This window comes from Desmodus rotundus, chromosome 6, assembly GCF_022682495.2.
Source record: "Desmodus rotundus isolate HL8 chromosome 6, HLdesRot8A.1, whole genome shotgun sequence".
In the NCBI taxonomy this organism is placed as follows: domain Eukaryota; kingdom Metazoa; phylum Chordata; class Mammalia; order Chiroptera; family Phyllostomidae; genus Desmodus; species Desmodus rotundus.
The window spans coordinates 71,927,405-71,946,420 of record NC_071392.1 but is presented as its reverse complement, the minus strand read 5'-3'; the positions used below and the strand labels follow the sequence as shown (position 1 = coordinate 71,946,420).

Sequence of the window (19,016 nt, the reverse complement as noted above, 5' to 3'; positions counted from 1 at the left end):
AGAATTTAGCAGCCCAGGCCATCAAACCCCCAGATGTCAAGTCTGTCCCGGCCATCTCTGAACTTCTTTGTTCCCCTGCGCTACCCTAGTCAAGTAAGAAGACGACCCCTAGACAATCAATCCACTGAAATAGCCAAATAACACCTGCATTCACTCCACAAAAAGGAGTTTTTGAGCAACTCAGAACTTGTTGCTCCTGTAGCCTTGAGTTTTTCTGGCTTGCAGGTGGAAACCACTATAATAAACCCACTTTTTCTACTTTGTTTTAGTGTATAGTTTAGCTTTTGACAACACATACCTGTGTGCACACAGGGACCCACACAGAGGTCCACACTGAATGGCATGACTCATACCAAATAAATGATATAAAACCCTAAAAAAATTAATATTGACTTAGGAGGAAAAAAACACTATATGCTGTCTGTTCATCAGGGGGAAAGCCACACGCCTAGCTCTCTCAGGAGAAGTAGGAAGCAACGTGCTTGCTTAGTGCAATAGCACCCAGTAGCATGGGAAGTCCACAATGTGTGTGTGATTGGAGACAATGTGGACACTTCTGAGCCATCCCCATCCCCCATGATGCTCCACCATGAGCAGCACCTTAACCAAGATCGGGGATAACAAAGCAGAGATGGCCCGGACTCAAAAGAACAAGGTCACAGCCCATCACCTAGGGGTGTATAATGTTCATAGGTGATGCTGGAATTGGGTTTGTGGGTTTTCACCTGCGGGGAAGTCAACACTACTAAGTAACTTGGCGGGGTTATATTCAGACGTGGCAACTTATGATTTCACTACCCTGACCACAGGGTCTGGTCATCAGACACAAAGGTGCCAAGATCCAGCTCCTGAATCTCCCAGGTATCAGTGAGGGTGCTAAGGATGGGAAAGGTAGAGATGAGTGTCCTGAACATATAGCTTGGTCCTGATTGCTCTGAATCCTGAAATCCTTAGGACATAAGGTCATTGAAAACGAGCTGGAAGACTTTGGCACTGCCTTGAACAGCCAACCCCCCCAACACTGGCTGTAAGAAGAAGGATAAGGGAGGCATTAATCTCACAGCCACTTGCTCTCAGAGTGAGCTGGGTACTGACATTGTGAACAGCAGGCTGAATATTAACTTCGTAATGCTGATGTGACTCTGCAGAGTGATGCTGCATCAGATGATCTCCCTGACATGATGCAAGGAATCAGTGTACATCCCCAGTACCTACGTATTACATAGGATTGATCAGATTTCCAGTGAAGAATTCACTGTCATCTAAAAGGTGCCTCCCTATTTATCCATCTCTGCCCATCACTGCTGGAATTTTGACCACTAATCGGAAAAGATATGGGACTCTACTAGGAGGATTTACACCAAACCCAAAGGCAAGTAGACAGGTCTCACAAAAATCTCATTAAAGAATTTAAAAATGCTCTGGTCTGGGGTCTCTCTGTGAAACAAAATCCTCAAAAAGAGGGCAAAGATATCTTTCAGATTGTGGAAAAGTGACTCCTTCCTATATCCTCATCTGCCAGGCCAACCACACCAGCTCTCCCCATGACCAGTACCCTAGCTCCAGTCCTTTCTGGCTTTGGCAGCCACTGGATCAGAATTCAGGGTAGGGAGAGAGAGGTACTCAAACTGGAGTTTCACTTGCTTTATTTTGTTGTCACCTTGTATATTGGACTATATTAAGGACCTGATAGGAAAAAAATGAGCACATTTGGTAAGGATTTCACAAATATCTATTCATAATTAAGGTGGTCATAGGATCACAAACATTTTTGAAATCTTGTTCAGGGCATGTGTATGCAAATCTGCAAATATGTAAACAAGGACACCTTTAGCTAAGGTGAGGCAATGAATGTTTAATGAATTCTTGAATGACATAACCTTTCAATGACAGTGCTCTCTCTGATTTTAATGCTTGCCCATAGCACACATCAGTAATTAATTATGTAAACATTTATCTTTCATCACTTAATTAATAGGAAATAAAGACAAACCTGAAGATATTCTATTACTGAAGAAAATTACAAAACACTATAACTACCAAAGACAAAAAAATTGTTGTGAAAACTTATAAAAGGCAAACTGTTGATTTTAAAGTAACATTTACAAAAAATATATGAAGATAAATATAAGCTTTATAGTAATAAGTACTTCATGTTTGGTTTATGAATATGATGGGTAGGAACTGCTACAAAACAAAAGAAAATCCTTCGAATGTGAAATTCTAGCATGCATCCATGACCTTTGTTCCCTGTGCCACATAGTGAGTTAGTCATTCATAGAACATTGATAACAATATGGCATACGATCTATACGCGATGAATCAAATCTTTGGCTGTGAGGTAGAAGACGGTAATTCTCCTTTCACTGTGCCATTACCTGTGTGACCCTGGCCAATTCATTCACTCAACAAAATTTAGGAAACTTCTGCCATGAGCTGTGGAATATAGCAGTGAACAATTTGTTTCTTACTTTCTAAAGTTTTCAGTACAGTCATTTAACCTTCAAGTCATTTACTTTCTAGTCAAGACACATAGTTTATTTAGTCTCATGTTCTTATTTATGAACTGAAAGTATTGGATATTTATAATATCCTATCAAAGGCTCCTGAGTCTTTATCAATATAACATGTGCTTTCGTGTCTTCCATAATGACTGTAGGTTTTCCTGAGTGATTCACACCGTGTTGCGAGATCCTCAGGTGACCTCTAGGATGTGTTCCTTAAACCAACTGGCATCTTGCTATATGGTATGTCAAATACATCACAATACTTGCTGAACAATGCAGGTGTCCATCCCATAAGCATGACTTCTTTAAATTTCATTCCATAAGTCAGAGAATACCAACCAGTGTGAATGGGCTGTGGGGGTGTGAGGAGATAGCAATTTTCTCCAGCTTCAGAGTGGTATGATAGGGTATGGTAGACTAGAGCCCCTGGCTTATCTATTGCCTTTGTGTACTGTATATATACGTATGTCATTTTCTAGGTATTCCATGATGTAAAAGAAACCGGGAAGTATTAACCTAACCAACCAAGTTATAAAATCAAAACTGTAAATATTACAATATAGGTAAAAAATAAAGACTAGAAGAAAATTAGGAAAGGGCCACAGCCAAGTTCCAAAAAGTCTTTTAGAGCACCAAAACTAGTATTATTTGTATAAAATTGGAACCAATTTTCAGAAATTACATCAAACTATTTCAGAAAGTATAAAACTATGCATGAATATGACATTGAATCTAAACTGAATAAGTAAACAGGCATATTTTGTCAAAAGTCTCAATGAAAGGTTGAAAAGTATGCTTCAGTTTATGAGGCATTATTTTTCTCTATTTTCATGAGTATTTGAGCCAAGTTTGAGTTGCTTTATGAATATAGATAACCAGCTAAATTTTTGAACTAAAGGCTCTAGAGACCCTTTCTTATTAATATTTCAATTATCAGTAGCTAGAATATTATCTGTTTCATAGTCATTGTTAAAATGGAAAAGGAATTTTGAATATAAACATTGTAATTTCAAGTCCTTCACTGCATGGAACAAATATGTTATTAATTTTGTAAGCAGTTGAAAATATTTGTTCATGGTTAACATCATATTACCTTACAAGGATCCTCAATTATAATTTGATTTCTAAAGCTTCAAAGAATATTATGTCCCTGTTCCCCTTTATTTAATAAGTTTATAAATATCATTCACTAAAGGAGCTATAAACAGCTTCTATATGTGTAAACTTAAATAATATGTGCTACTAAATCTAAATTCCACCTATTATGTCCACAGCACTGTAAGGGATAGTTATTTTTAATTTTTTTATTCTCTCTTAAATGTAACTTAGATCAAAGCTCTGATTTATGTAAGTGCTATTGATATGGCTGGCACTCAAGTCACTCAAATTTGTTCACTTCCCCATTCACCCAGCCACTGCCTCAAGTACAGCTCTCATGTCTGTCATTCAATGCTCCTCCCTATTGTTTCCAAAATACTTTTCTGTGCTGTGCAAGACATTTAACGTACCCTCTTTGTCTATATAAATGATTTCCACAGGAGGAAGAATGCACAAGTTACTATGATCTCAAATTGGTTCAAGAGGGATTTGTGTGTTTTTCTAGTGGATTTTCTTTCAAAGTAAATCACAGTGGTGAGCTAAATAAAGTCAAAGTTCCTTGATACATTACACAAGGTCCTTTTGGACTTGGAATTCTCTTTAGTCTTATCTCCTATCACCCCTGCTTCAAGCAATTCTGAATTATTTATAGTACTCCCTACCCCAAATACTGGGACATCATATACTGCTACATTTGAATATGCTTTTCTTTTTACTATAACATCCTCCATTCCATTTGTCACACTCTTCCATTCCACTTCTCTGATCTTCCCAGATTAAGTTAACTACTCCATAACATTTTACATCTGCTGCTCTTGTAACAGATACTATAATAGATAAAAGGATGTTTAATAAAGGGTAATATAATAGATAAATGAATAAATTCTATTTATCTTCTTGTGATTCTGTGTATGTGATTGTTCCCTCCGAAGGAGTCTGAGAAGACCATTATTTTTCACTGGACATACTTTTTTAGCTGAGGAAATTTACAATATCTTAATAAGGAAAAAGAGAGTGGATATTGGGTGGGACACTACCAATGATGTGACAGAAATATTGGGGTTATTGCAGATTCATCCTCCAGGCCTGGGGGGCAGCGTGGCTCAGTATCTTGGCTCATGGCTGTGTCTGTTCTCTCACCTCTTTTCAGCCAGTAACTTCTTAAAAAGCCGGGGTGGTCACTACTACTGGCAGGCCAATTACAGCCTATTTTAGTATGGCCCTTGAGCTAAGAAAGGTATTTTGATTTTTAAAGAGTTGTTTAAAAATGAAAGAAAGAAGAGTATGTGATAGAGACCTGCAAAGCCTATTAGATGTCTACATTGATAGTTGCAAGTAGAAATACCATATTATCTGGAGTTCTGGAATATTCAGAGTTAAAGATACAAATCTGAGAGTCAACTGAATATAGATGACATGTAGAGCCACAAGACTGGATGGAAGTCTATGGAGACAGGGTAAGAAAAATGAGAAAAAGGCTAAAGTTTGATACCTGAGGCACACAAATGTTCAGGTACCTTCCAAAGAGAAGAAACTAGAAAAGTAAAATAAGAAGGAGCAGCCACTCAACACCATAATAATAATAATAATAATAATAATAATAATAAAGAAGAAGAAAAGAAAGAAACCAAACAAAACAATCCAATTAAAAAATGGGCAAAGGACCTGAATAGACTCTTCTCCAAAGAGGGCACATAAATGGCAAATAGATATGTGAAAAGATGCCCAATGTCACTAATTATCAGAGAAATTCAAATTAAAACCACAATGAGATACCACCTCACATCTGTCAGAATGGCCATCATCAATGAATCAACAAACAAGTGGTGGCAAGGATGTGGAGAAAAGGGAACCCTAGTTCACTGTTGGTGGGAATGCAGATTGGTGCAGCCACTGTGGAAAACAGTATGGAGATACCTCAAAAGTAGAACTGCATTATGACCCAGCAATTCCACTTCTGGGAATTCATCTGAAGAAACATGAAACACTAATTTGAAAGAGTAGGGGGGAGGGTAGTGGTTATAATGGAGATAACTGATAATGGAAAAAGTACAATAAAAATTTTTGAAAAGAAACCAAAGTAGGCAAACTCAGATCAGTTAAAAAAGAAAGGAAGAATATATGCAGCCCTCTGTTTATTAGCAGCACTATTTACAATAGCCAAGATCTGGAAGCAGCCTAAGTGTCCATCAGTAGGATTGGATTAAAAAAAAAAAAAAAAAAAAAAAAAGCTGTGGTGTATTTACACAGTGGAACACTACTCAACTATAAAAAATGAAGAAAATCTTACCCTTTTGCACCAGAATGGATGGACCTGGATAGCATAATTCTAAGTGAAACAAGACAGTCAGAGAAAGACAAGTTCCAAATGACTTCACTCATATGTGGAAACTAATTAACAAAATGAATTAACAAACAAAATAGAGACAGACTCATAGATAGAGAGCAGGATGACAGCTGTAGGAAGGTGTATGGGGGGGGGGGCTGTGTTGGGGTTGGTGGAGGGATTGAGCAAAACAGAAATTTAAAAAACAAAACCTCACATACACAAATAGGGTGGTGATTGCCAGGCAGGAAGGGGATTGGACGGAGATGGAGGAAGATATAGGCGAGATAAATAATAATAGACAGAGAGTCTTGTCTTGAGGCGGTGAACATACAGTACGGTGTACAGATGATGTGTTCTGGAATCATGCACCTGAAACTGGTATAATTTTGTTAACCAGTGTCATCCCAATATATTCAATGAAAAGGAAACAACTGGGTAAAGGAGGGATATTAGAATTCAAGAAGCACTTGGCTCTGGTGGTCTTCAGCTAGTGCTCATGTACATATTTTGGCCATAAACTTCCTTGCCTTCTGCCCAGCATGCTAATATGGCTTTAATGCACATTTAAACCCAAAGCTATGCAAGATAGTGAAAGATATACTGAATATAGAGTCTTGGTTTGATTTTTGATCCTGGAAGAACGTGCACAACCCTGCACATGTCCCTCAAATTTTGTGGATGCCTGTTATCTCAACTAGATTTCCTGGTCATACAGAGATGAAAGGAAACGAATAGAAGACTCCTTGAGAGGATGTTTATCTCACCATAAACACTGATATTTTAAGGGCCCAAATTCTGGAAAGATACAGATTGGGATAGTCATAGTATGGCCTTCATAATTCATCCTAAATTTACTTATATGCAAACTGGGCTGAAGAAGGGAGGAGAGGAAATAAGAGTTAAACTATACAGTGTTGATGATCTTATTAAAGTATAAAATGCTTAATTGTGTTCTGTGAAGTAACTAATCTGATAGCTTTTTTTGGAGAAAAGTAAATTTATTCTGAAATTTTAAGTGATTATCATGTTCATGGAACATATAACAGAACATCATTGAACTAAAGGGTATGTAAAAAAGAACACCACTGAAACAAGAAGATATATAATGGAATACAATACTGAAAAATACCTCACCAACACATTTTATCAATGAATAGAAAATAATGGATATATCATTTAGATGTGTTATTTCTTTTTATACTACCTAATTATAATGGTTCTTTCTTATACATAATATTTTTCTATATCATTAGTTTCTTAAACTTTTGTCATTATAATCCTCTCAGATAGCACAAATATTGCTTACTTAGACTTCAGAGTACCCATGAGACTTTTGAAATAGTAGATTAAATAAATATTAAAATTAAAGAGAAACTATTTGGACTAGTTTAAAAGATGTATTGTAGAAACTGATTAGTGTTTTTAATACGCATTGCTATTTATTTAATGCATTCCACGTATGGTCAATTCATTATTAGTATTATAATATAAAAGTAATTATAGAAAAATTCTCAGCAAAGTAATAAAATCATCAGGACAGTTGATGAGGTAGTAAAATGTTTTAATATAAAATTAAATTCCCTAAAGTTTTAAAAATTAATGCAAAATTTTATTCAAAGTTCATCCATTTTTTGAACCAGCTTTGATCTAGTGTCTGATATGTATGCAGCACTGCCATAAGCATTAAGGTCTTTAAATAACAGTAGGTGAGTATTTGAGAAGAAATTCATTGTAATCTAAGTTTCTTTGTATTGTGCTTTTGTCTTCATGGTATGCTGATCTTTCTACTTATAATATCATTCTTTTATCCTGTGAGAACTTCCAGTTATTTGGAACTTTAGAAAAAATATAAACAGAGAAATTTTACATACAAAGACCAGCTTATATAAATAGTAATAGAGATCACAAAGAATCCCATCAACCTATTTTTTTTTATTCGAGATGCAGAAAAATGAGCACATTTCAAATACAAGACAGGTGAATCATTTTGAAGATGAATTATGTCATCTCCTAAAAGAATAATGTATTTTGTGCTGAAGTTTTATAGATTTTAGAGAGAAGATAGTGATGAGTAGAACCTCAGAGGTGACAAAGATTTTGACAGATTTTTTTATTTGCTGATAGACATTCATTTCCACTTTTGAAAGAAAATAGTGATGAAATTCTGAAATCTGAACAAGTTATCAATTTCTCAAGCAAAGATAATACAATACAATAAAAATACAGAAAAAGAAGTGTTCAAAAATGTTGTCAATTATTGATTTCTTTTGTGATAGTTGTTTCAATTCCAAAGGAAATCAAGAGCTTTCCTCTTCCTGAGCATTAAATATTTCCTGAAAATCTTAGTGTCTAAACTTTCTGAACCCTACTCTCCAGATAGCAGTTGAATTGGTTTTCAAGTTTTCCAACACTGACAGTGAGAAAGACAGGCCAGATCTCTTAGCAGTGGTCTCACTTTTCAATGGTGATGTAAAAGTCAGTCACATTACTTCAGGTCGATAAATTCAGTGTAATTATGCATAAGTGTAATGAGAAAGAAATAATTTGATTATTACAGAAAAAGTAGTGTTTGCCATTAGCTCTCTTAAATACCAAGGATGAAATTGATGCAAAAATTATTTAATAAAGCTTGCAAATCAATTTCTAGTGGCCACCCATCATTCAGTTAAGAGGACTAAATTGCCACTTTTGACCCTTTTACTCTTGTGACATTTTGTGTTTTCTTCATTTTTATCTTCCTAGTTTTAAAATTAGTACTAAAATGTGGCCAGTTTTGAAATGTACTTCTTCCTATAATGGAAAAATTTGCAACAACATTATTTTAAATGATAATAGTTAATAATAAAAATGTGTATGTATCATGTATTTGAAAAATAATTTTACATTGATCATTTTAATTTCAGTTATCCTTTTGCCGTTCTTACTGACATATCATAAACTATTTTATTTCTTAAAAATAGGTTGATATTCATGTAAAACTTAAGTGAAATTGTATCTATGATAGTAAGAATTGAGTTGTACTCAAATTTCTTTTGAATTTGCCATTTTGTGCATATTCAAAGATTGGAATCAACTGCTAAATAGGTCTTTAATCACTAAAACTCAGATTATATGTGTGGTCCAAAATTGGGTAAGGAGCGCTTCATGCATGTAAACATTATTGTAATCATTCTCAAGAATGAAAGAGACAGAAAATTGGAGAGACTAAGACAGAGAATGAGAGAACTAGTAGAAGCAATTTCTTTAAAAATACCCTAGATTTCATTTTTGTCCCAAAGAATTGTTACCCCAATAAATTTAATTGAAAGTGTAATATGGAATATTTCACTTTGATAGACCTAATATCTTAAAAACAAAGGCAAATGTGATAGGTATTTTAACAAGAGTGAATGAGAACTATTTAATTTGGAGCTGCACAATGAATCAAGATGCAAGCATTTAAAACTGCAGGAAAAAAATATATAGGGTGAGTATTTTCTCAAGAACTATCTCCCCCAAAGCTTTTAGAAGCAATGCTCTCCTCTATAGATTATAATTTGTAAAAAGTATCATCTTCTTAATGACAGATGGAAAGCACCACAAGGGGAGTTTAAGAGCTGGACAAGAGAATATAAACAGAAGTGAAATAAAATCCTCGAAAGTTACATTACAAATCTACAGGGAACAAAGAAGAAATAGACGCCCAAGTTTTATCTCTTTGTTGCTCAGTCCATTAGGCCATGTCACCATTCAGGGTCTGTTGAGTTGCGCAATTCTTACTCTCAACTCTAGAAATAGACGGGGAAACAATGATTCGAGCCTGAATGGGTATGAACCAACCAGTACTGTCATGACTCTTTACAAGAAAATGTTTGACAAGCTGCCAAAATTCTTTGGGAAAAAGAAATAGTGGATAGAGTTGCTCTAAGGAATACATGTCAGTGCAGTTACCTTATTCCTACATCACATTTAGGTGCCAGATGAATAATCTTTGTGGATCTCATGCTAAAAATCAGGTTAAAGTAAAGTGACTCAGATTGATTTTGAAGTATTTAGTTAATGTTAACAGGACAGAAATGATAGTTGTGCCAAAATTTACCACAAGGTAGGCTTGTTTTTCCAAGATTCAAACAAATATTAGTGATACACAAATACAAATTTATAGCTTGATCAATTAATTCAATACAAACACTGTAGTTCAGAGGCTCATGAATCAAATGTAAAAGATAATACCAGAAGAGAAAAGCTATCAATAAATAGAAAAATAAGAGCAATTCTCTGGAAGCAGACTAAAACTATCATCCTGGTAATGATGAAATCAAGAAATTAAGAAACAGTTGTAGAGTAGATATGTTGAGTAGAGCATAATAATAATAACAAAACACCTCTATCACCCACTAAACTTCGTCATGATTTGGCATTTTCTTAAGGAATGTCGTCCAACTACTTTAACATTGGCATTCCAGACCCTCTGTGATCTCAGGCCCATGTACCACGCCAGCCTTGTCCCCCTGTTCCCTATATTCCAGTCACACTAGACAACTCACCTGCTGCTTACCATTGACTTCCTGCAAGCCTTTGCCGCTACTCTCTTTGCCTGAATTCCTTGCTCTCTCCCTTTGCCTGTTAAACCTTACCTAACTTTTAAGGCTCAGTTTAATTATTCAAGTCCCGTATGTTCCAAGAAGACATCTCTGATTTTCTAGGGAGAATTATACTTTCTGGTTTTCCTGAATTGACTCATCACATTCTGCCATAAATTATAATTTGACACATCTGTCTCCTCCCTATATAGATATGTACTGCTAGAGTACAGAAACTATACTAACCTCTTTGTATCCCATTTATATCTGAAAGGTTTGTGGAATTTAACTAAACGAATCACAGAGTATGAAATCATGGAGAATGTTACATTAAATATACTTTATCAAAAAAATACTCAGAAGGTCCTTGCAGATTTCCCATTTTATATAAGTGGGGGAAATACACTCTTTTGCTACATGTCTACTTTGTTATTTGAGCACCTTAGTATTATTCTAGGGCAGTAACATATCTCTGGAAAATTCATCTTAGACCCACCCTATATATTTACTTCCTGGTGCTTGACTACGACATCACATAAAGTAGTCCCCCGTATTCTGAGGGGTTACATTCTAAGACCCCCCAGTGGATGCCTGAAATTGTGGATAGTATCCAACCCTATATATACTATGTTTTACCTATACATACATATCTATCATAAAGACTAATTTATAAATTAGACACAGAGATTATCAATAATAACTAATACTAAAATAGAATAAGTTTAACAATATACTGTAATAAAAGTTATGAGAGTATGGTCTCTTTCAAAATACCTTATTGTATTGTACTCTCCATTCTTCCCATGATGATGTGAGGTGATGAAATGCTTTATTAAGTCAAGACCTCTCATTTTTTCACTTAAAAGAAGCACTTTATAACTTCAAGTTGGCATCACTATCTTGCACTCTGGGACATTATTAAGCAAAATAAGGTTTACTTGAACAAAAGCACTGCAATACCATGACAGTGGACCTGAAGCCAGATGGCTACTAAGTAACTGACTGGCAGGTGGCATATACAGCATGGAGACACTGGACAGAGGGACGATTCACGTCCCAAGCAGGACACAGCTGAATGGTGCGAACTTTTATCACACTACTCAGAACACATGCAATTCAAAACTTATGAATTGTTTATTTCTGTAATTTTCCATTTAATATTCATTGAGCGTGGGTAACTGAAGCTGCAGAAATAAAAACTGCAGATAAGGAAAGGTGGAGGGACTCCTTTGTTCATGCCCAACAGCACTACGCATTTTCTTCTCATTTGGGACCACAGTAATCTGGGCAAAACATCACACAGACTGAGCTCGGGATGCTGAAAAGCGAAGCTGGAGACGTGAGATACTGAAAATAACTCTTACACACGTTTACATTTTCATGCAGTTTCAGATGCTAGGTTAAAATGAGAATTTTTTTTACTGTGCAGTAACTGCAGGGTGTTCCACAATAACATTCTGAATTTTCCTATGTAGTGAAAAATAAGAGCATCTTTGTGTTTACTGATTTAAAAGAAAAGTGTAATGTTGGAGTTACAGTTCCACATGAACTCAGATCTCACCAGAGGCTCTCAGCAGTTAACATCTTCTAACTAAGCCTTGTAACGTTAATATTTTATGAACAGGCTGGCTTAAATGATCAATATAAGAACTACCTCTGCCAGAAAATTGTGTCTGCACCCTGCTCCAAAAATCCCACAGCACCCGGCTATTTGTTTTTAGATTCTACTACCTACAGACATCCAAGCAAGAGTTACTCAGAACTGAAACTCGTCTGTGTGAGACAAAAGGTAAAGGAATGTGCCCTGGGTGTGGGATAGCAGCCTCAGCTTCAGGTTTTTTCTTTTGTTTTTTCCTTTCTCCATTACTGTGGCTCTGCACCACTGTTCTCAGGTTACATTGTCTTTCCTCCTTCAGTTGATGAGTTCTGATTCATCATGCTTTACCCAATCCATCTCATCCTGCTGCTCCGTTTTTTTTTCAGATTGCCCTGTTGTTGGTTACTTACATGAACCCAGATTCCTGCTCTGTTCTGTCTCCTTTATCTGCTTACCCAACATTAGATACTTCTCTTGCCTGGACATACCACATTCACCTGTGCTCTGCTTCCCTCATTATAGTTCTTCCAGGGGCTTCTCTACCCACTACCTGAAGATGCAATCACAAACAATGGTTTTCCTCTTCTCAGCTTGTCCCAAATACCCGTTATCACTCAGGTCATTAAAATCACTGAATTTAACTTTTATTGTGAAAAACGGACAAGGGAGAAGAATGATATATTAGTTTTCCAGGGCTGCATAACAAAAAAATTACCACAAACAGGGGGCTTTAAAAAACAAATGCATTCTTTCACAGTTCTGAAGGCTGGCAGTCCAAACCAAGGAGTAAGTAGCACTCATTCCTACTGGTGACCCCGAAGGAAATACTTGGTTCTCTGCTTCTCTCTTTGTTTCTGGTGGTTGCTGGCAGTCTCTGGTGTTTCCTGGTCTGTAAATGTAAGAAGGCAGTCTGGGGTCTGGCCACTCGTCTCCATATACACACATAACACCAAGATTTGTGGGGAAGGAAATGTTTTTATTAACAGAGTACTCATTTTGAGGGGGCTGGGAGCATTCCTGCTCTGAGCTGGCTTCATCTGCACAGCACAGAAAACCAGCTACTCCCACGAAGATTGAAGTCCAAATCCATGCCCAGAAGTTCCCCATTATTGCTTATCTGTAGCCTGAGGTTGTTACTCAGACTGGTCTCTGTCTCTCCAACTCCAGGCTTTCTCTCTTAGGGGCCAAATCACCATCACCTTGCAGTAGCTTTCTGGTCCTGGTCTGCTCCAGGCATCCCTTGGAGTCCATGTGTGCTGCACCTTCTTCAGCTTCTGCTCTTTGAGCCAGCCCTTATTCCCCATCTCTTCTGCGTGGACTCCCCAGTGCAACTGTGCTCAGCCAGGCAGCTTCCAGGACCAGCCAAGGCGGCTGCTGACTGCTGTGGCAGATGTGCGGTGGCTCTGTCATGCAGGCCACAGGGCCGGGCACCAGCCACTCAGCCACGTGGCTTCCAGGGATGGCTGGGGTGCAAGGCACTAACTGTCCCATACATCCATGTGGTGGGTCCAAGGGCCTGTCTGAGCTGGAGCTGATGGAGCCGCAGCGGCAACTGGAGGAGCAGCTGCGGGTGATGGGCAGGTGACTGCCGCCTATGCTTCCTATGCATGGGAAGAGGGCAGTGCTTGCCACTGACCTGCATGACACCCAGTGCCCACCAGCCCAGATCTTCTCCCCTTCCTAGCACCTGCTGTGATCCAGGCAGGTGGTGGAGCACTGGGAGAGGGTCACTAGCACCCTCCCCAGACCATGCAGTCCCGGGCTGACCCAGGAACTTGAACCCCCCAGGGGATGACTGCACTAGCTAGTGTAACGAACTACAAAGTATGCACGAGCTCTGCTTTTTAAAGACTGCCCCCAGAATCCCCTGCAGGCAGTAGCCCTGCGTGTGTTGCCCTGGTTGTCAAGGCAACGTAGCCAGGGCCTCGGACACTGGTGCCGAAGCCACACGTCACTCCAATCTCTGTTTCCATCATCACATAGTGTTCTTCCGATGTGTCTCTGTCTCTGTGTCCTCTCTTCTTACTGTAAGGACAATTTTTTATGTTGGATTAAGAGCCCTCACTACTCCAGAATGACAACATATTAACTAATTATATCTGTAACAACCCCATAAACAAATAGTCACATTCTAAGGTACTGTAGATTAGAACTTCAACGTATTTTTTTGGAGAACACAATTAAATCCATAACAAATAGTTATAGGCTGACCAGTCAAGTGTGTTAGAAGAAAGTTAGGACTATTAAAATTATTAGAATTTTTGCCTTCAGATATGCTGGCTTTCTCTGCCTTTGTTTTTCATCAAAAAAAAAACCCCCTCAAAATCTTAATGCCTTATATATATTCATGGAATTTAGTTGTTTTATTTGTTTTCTATATTGCAAATAGCTACATATTTATAGTCTCAACAGGCTTACATTTTATTCAATGATTACTTTTTTTCATTATAAAATACCATTTTAGAAGCAACAGGATATATAAGGGCAACTTACTCCTGCAGGGAATTTAATTTAGACAAAGACTAAATGGTAAGGTGCTTACTGTCCTAAACCGCTTAGGGAAAAAAAGATACAAATGAAACATTGAAGATTCTAATACAGGTAAAAATGACATCAGCTGAATGTATGAGGAAAGGCTTTCCAGTAAATACCGTTTTAAGTTTAGATCTTAAAGGATAAGTAAGCAGAGCAATGAATACTGGATTAGGTGGAAGGTTGTATATCCTGTCCCCAGAATTTTTAAATTCTGTGATTTCACCCTCTCACAAATATGAAAATAGATAATAACATTCCAAGCAGAAAAAAATAAAATTGTGGATAATTAAAGAAGGGCAAGGAGAGCTTGTCCTTATGCGATTGGATTAAAACTAAAGCAATTAACTGGAGGTAGGATTGGAAAGGTGGCACAATGTAAGTCCCAAGCGAGTAGCCAACAGCCTCAATCTTGACTCAAGTTTTAAGTGACCTTTCCTGCAAGTTCTGTCTGGTCCCTAAGCGCCCCCTCATGTCATTTTTGTCTGAATCTATAGACATCTAACACAGCACCATGGGGAATAGGTAGTCCTATGCATTGCTCCTGGAAATTTGAATTGTAACACCACTTTACAGAGCAATCTTACAACATCTATTAAAAATGAAAAGATATAAATTACCTACTCAGAAATTCCCTTCTGAAAAATTTATCCTAAAAGCTATAAAGAGCTAGTAGTTAAAAATCTAGGTACAAGGATACTTATAATAACACTGTTAATGATGGCAAAAAAAGAAAAAAAACAGTAGGTGAATAAATATCATCAACAGAGGGTGCCTGAATGAAATACAACGTATTAATAATTTAATTTAGTTTGTATTGAGTGATTATTTAATCCAATATTCTGCTTGCAAAGGATTACTCTATTACAATAAACACTAGTGTCCTTTCTCAATTTTCCTTTATTAAATATGTGGAATGCATATATATCATCATTACTTTGAGTATTTTGACTGAAATCATGAAAACCATTCTTTCCTTTCTTTAAAAATTTATTTTTATAGAATAAATATATATTGTAGAAAATCTAAAAAATCATATAAGGAAAATATCACTCACTAGTAAATACTGTATACCTTATATTTTCCCATTATTTTTTCCTGAGAAAAATAATTTTTTACCAAAATGATATCATATTGAAAAAAAAAAGAGATGTTGAATGGTGATTTTGTTTCCTATTGATGCTGTAACAAATTTTCACACAGTGCTTCAAACGTGACAAATTTATAATTTCACAGTTCTGGAAGACTCAAAAGGATTTCAGTGGGATGAAATCGAGTTGTTTTCAGGGCCATGCTCCCTCTAGAGGCTCTAGGAAAGAATCTATTTCCTCTGCGTTTCCAGTTCCGGAGCTGTCTGGTTTCTTTGGCTAATTGCCCCACCCTCTATCTTTAAAGCCAGCAGATTAGCATCTTCAAATCTCTCTCTGGCTTTTACCGTTGTTTTTTGTTTTGTTTTGTTTTGGTTTGGTTTTCAAATTATTTTATTATTGTTCAATTACAGTTGTCTGCATTTTCTCCCCACCCCATCCAAACCCACCTCCCTTCCTTGCTTCCACCCTCCCCCTTGGTTTTGTACATGTGTCCTTTATAGTGGTTCCTAAAACCCTTCCCCCCACTGTTCCCTCCCCCCTCCCCTCTGGCTCTTGTTAGATTGTTCTTAATTTCAATGACTCTGGTTATATTTTGTTTGCTTTTTTCTTTTGTTGATTATGTTCCAGTTAAAGGTGAGATCATATGGTATTTGTCCCTCACCACCTGGCTTATTTCACTTAGCATAATGCTCTCCAGTTCCATACATGCTGTTGCAAAGGGTATAAGCTCCTTCTTTCTCTCTGCTGCATAGAATTCCATTGTATAAATATACCATAGTTTTTTGATCCACTCATTTGCTGATGGGCAGTTAGGTTGCTTCCAGCACTTGGCTATTGTAAATTGTGCTGCTATGAACATTGGGGTGCATAGGTTCTTTTTAATTGGTGTTTCAGGGCTCTTAGGGTATAATCCCAGCAGTGGAATTGCTGGGTCAAAAGGCAGTTCCATTTTTAGTTTTCTGAGGAACTTCCATATTGTTTTCCACAGTGGTGCACCAGTCTGCATTCCCACCAACAGTGCACTAGGGTTCCCTTTTCTCCTCATCCTCTCCAACACTTGTTTGTTGATTTGTTTATGTTGGCCACTCTGACTGGTGTGAGGTGTTATCTCAATGTGGTTTTGTTTTGTTTTGATTTATTTTGTTTTGTCTTATCTTCTCCTCTGACTCTGATATTTTTCCTTCCCTCTGATAAAGACCATGGTGATGAAATTGGGCCCGCCAAATCATCTTCTTAAGACCCTTAACTTAATCACATCTGCAAAGCCTCTTTTGCCACATAAGGTAGCATATTCACCGGTCTCTGGGATTACAACATGGACATATCTGGGGGGCATTCTACTCAAATTGGGTTCTCCAGAAGCAGAAGCTGAGATTGAGTTTGGGATGCAAGATGTTTTCAGGATATAACCTGTGAAAGGGAAAGGAAAAACAGGTTGGGTAACAGAAGTCAAACTTTGTCAGATGTGACAAAGCTTCAACCAACCCAAAAAGAATATCTAAAACAAGTATTACTTTTTATAGTGTTTTTGTGTCAGGTTCCTTATGCCCTGACCTGCATCAGACACTGTATGTGGGCTGCACCAGGAAGGGAGTGAAGTCAGGCAGAGCAGCTCTCCCAAGAAGGAAGTAACTGCTGGGGGCTCTCTGCTAACCACACTCCCTGTGTCTCAGCAACAAATCTATCCTGGAAGGTGGAATCCGTGAAATACATTATGTAGGTGAAATCATTCCCATTTCACCTATATAATGTATTTAGGACATATCTATATGTTACTCTTTTATAGTTTGATTTTTTTACTTAACATATTATGAACATTTTCCAAAGGATTGCATATTTATTAATGCCCAGTTAGTATACATCTATAACAGATAACTTGTATTGCAAGAGTTAAACATTTGGGTTATTTCCATATTTTTTCCTCTTGTGAACAATTAAGCCATAAACTCTGAATATTCATAATATTTAATAATATTCACAGTAAACTTGCTTTTCCTACCTGCCCAAAGTACTAATCACACTTTTTGCCATCCCCCATAACAATCAGATCATATTGAAACAGGACATGGTAAGCCATTCAAAGTTAAAAGTGCAATTTATCCTTCAAAAGTTATATTTTATGACAAGATGTACTTTTTCTGGCATTAAGATCTAGAGTATTGCTTATGGATATACTTTTACCTTCATGAATTTCCTATGTCCAAATTGTCAAAGTTAGACATTAATTCTAAAAATAAAATCTGAATAAAAAATTCAAAATCTGAAGTTCACCATTTATGCTCAAATTACCCCCTCATTTCCATCCCTTTATTCCCATTATCATGGTCTTTGCCTTTGTTCCCACTGAGACAAAAAAAGAAACTGTGCTCTCAGCCTTTGAGATTTATGCCTAGACCAGAATGAATATCTTAAAGCCACGCAGACTAAGGAGACTCCTACCTTCCCCACATCAAACCAATCCTGAGCGCATGTTTACAATAACCAAGGAGAGCCAAGAATTCTCCAAACACAGGGAATGAGTGGTTGGGAGATTAATACACTTCATTCCTCTGTGGACCAAAAATACTAGTTGTCTTAGGGTTCATGTCTGTTTATCTTCTTGGCAAATGCCTTTATCCAGATGCACCGGGAGAATTAGGACACATTTGGGAACAAATCCACATCAAATAGGGAAAATTTTAAAAATATTATCAAGTATGAGTTTCTTTTTACACAGATACAGTAATATTTCTGCCAGCACTTGGAAGTAAAATTGCATTCACAAAAATAACTCTACGTGCCCTTACAAGCATCCCCCACATGTTGCCCAGTACAGAATGCTTCTCCCATGCCTGTTCCTTTCACCTTTAAAAGAACACCAATTTTCAGAATTCAATTGGCTACTAAACTGTCATGTCACAGATTATATAGTCCCATGTTATTTTAAAATATCATATAAAGAAATAATCAGGGTAAATATTTATATTGCTAAATGCTCAGTGAAAATGTATTAAAAACAATTTTAGCTTTGTATTGAAAAAATCTCATACACTTACACTGTATTCCTTCATTCAGAAAGTCCTTGAAGACATACAAAAAGCTATGTAATAAAAACTTGTTCATAAAATAATTTGTTAGTGCCCTGGCTGGAGTGGCCCAGTAAATTGAGTGCCGGCCTGTGAACCAAAGGGTCACTGTTACAATTCCCAGTCAGGCCACATGCCTGGGTTTCAGGCCAGGTCCCCAGTAGAGGGCATGTGAGAGGCAACCACACATTGATATTTCTCCAATGCTCCTTCTACCTCCCTTCCTTTCTCTCTA

The 19,016-nt window shown here is 37.1% G+C and overlaps 1 pseudogene; it reads left to right on the top strand.

Moving 5' to 3' along the window:
• The first annotated feature begins 589 nt into the window (after nt 1-589).
• Nucleotides 590-1,496, top strand: LOC112299821 (developmentally-regulated GTP-binding protein 1 pseudogene; annotated as a pseudogene).
• Nucleotides 1,497-19,016: the final 17,520 nt, after the last annotated feature.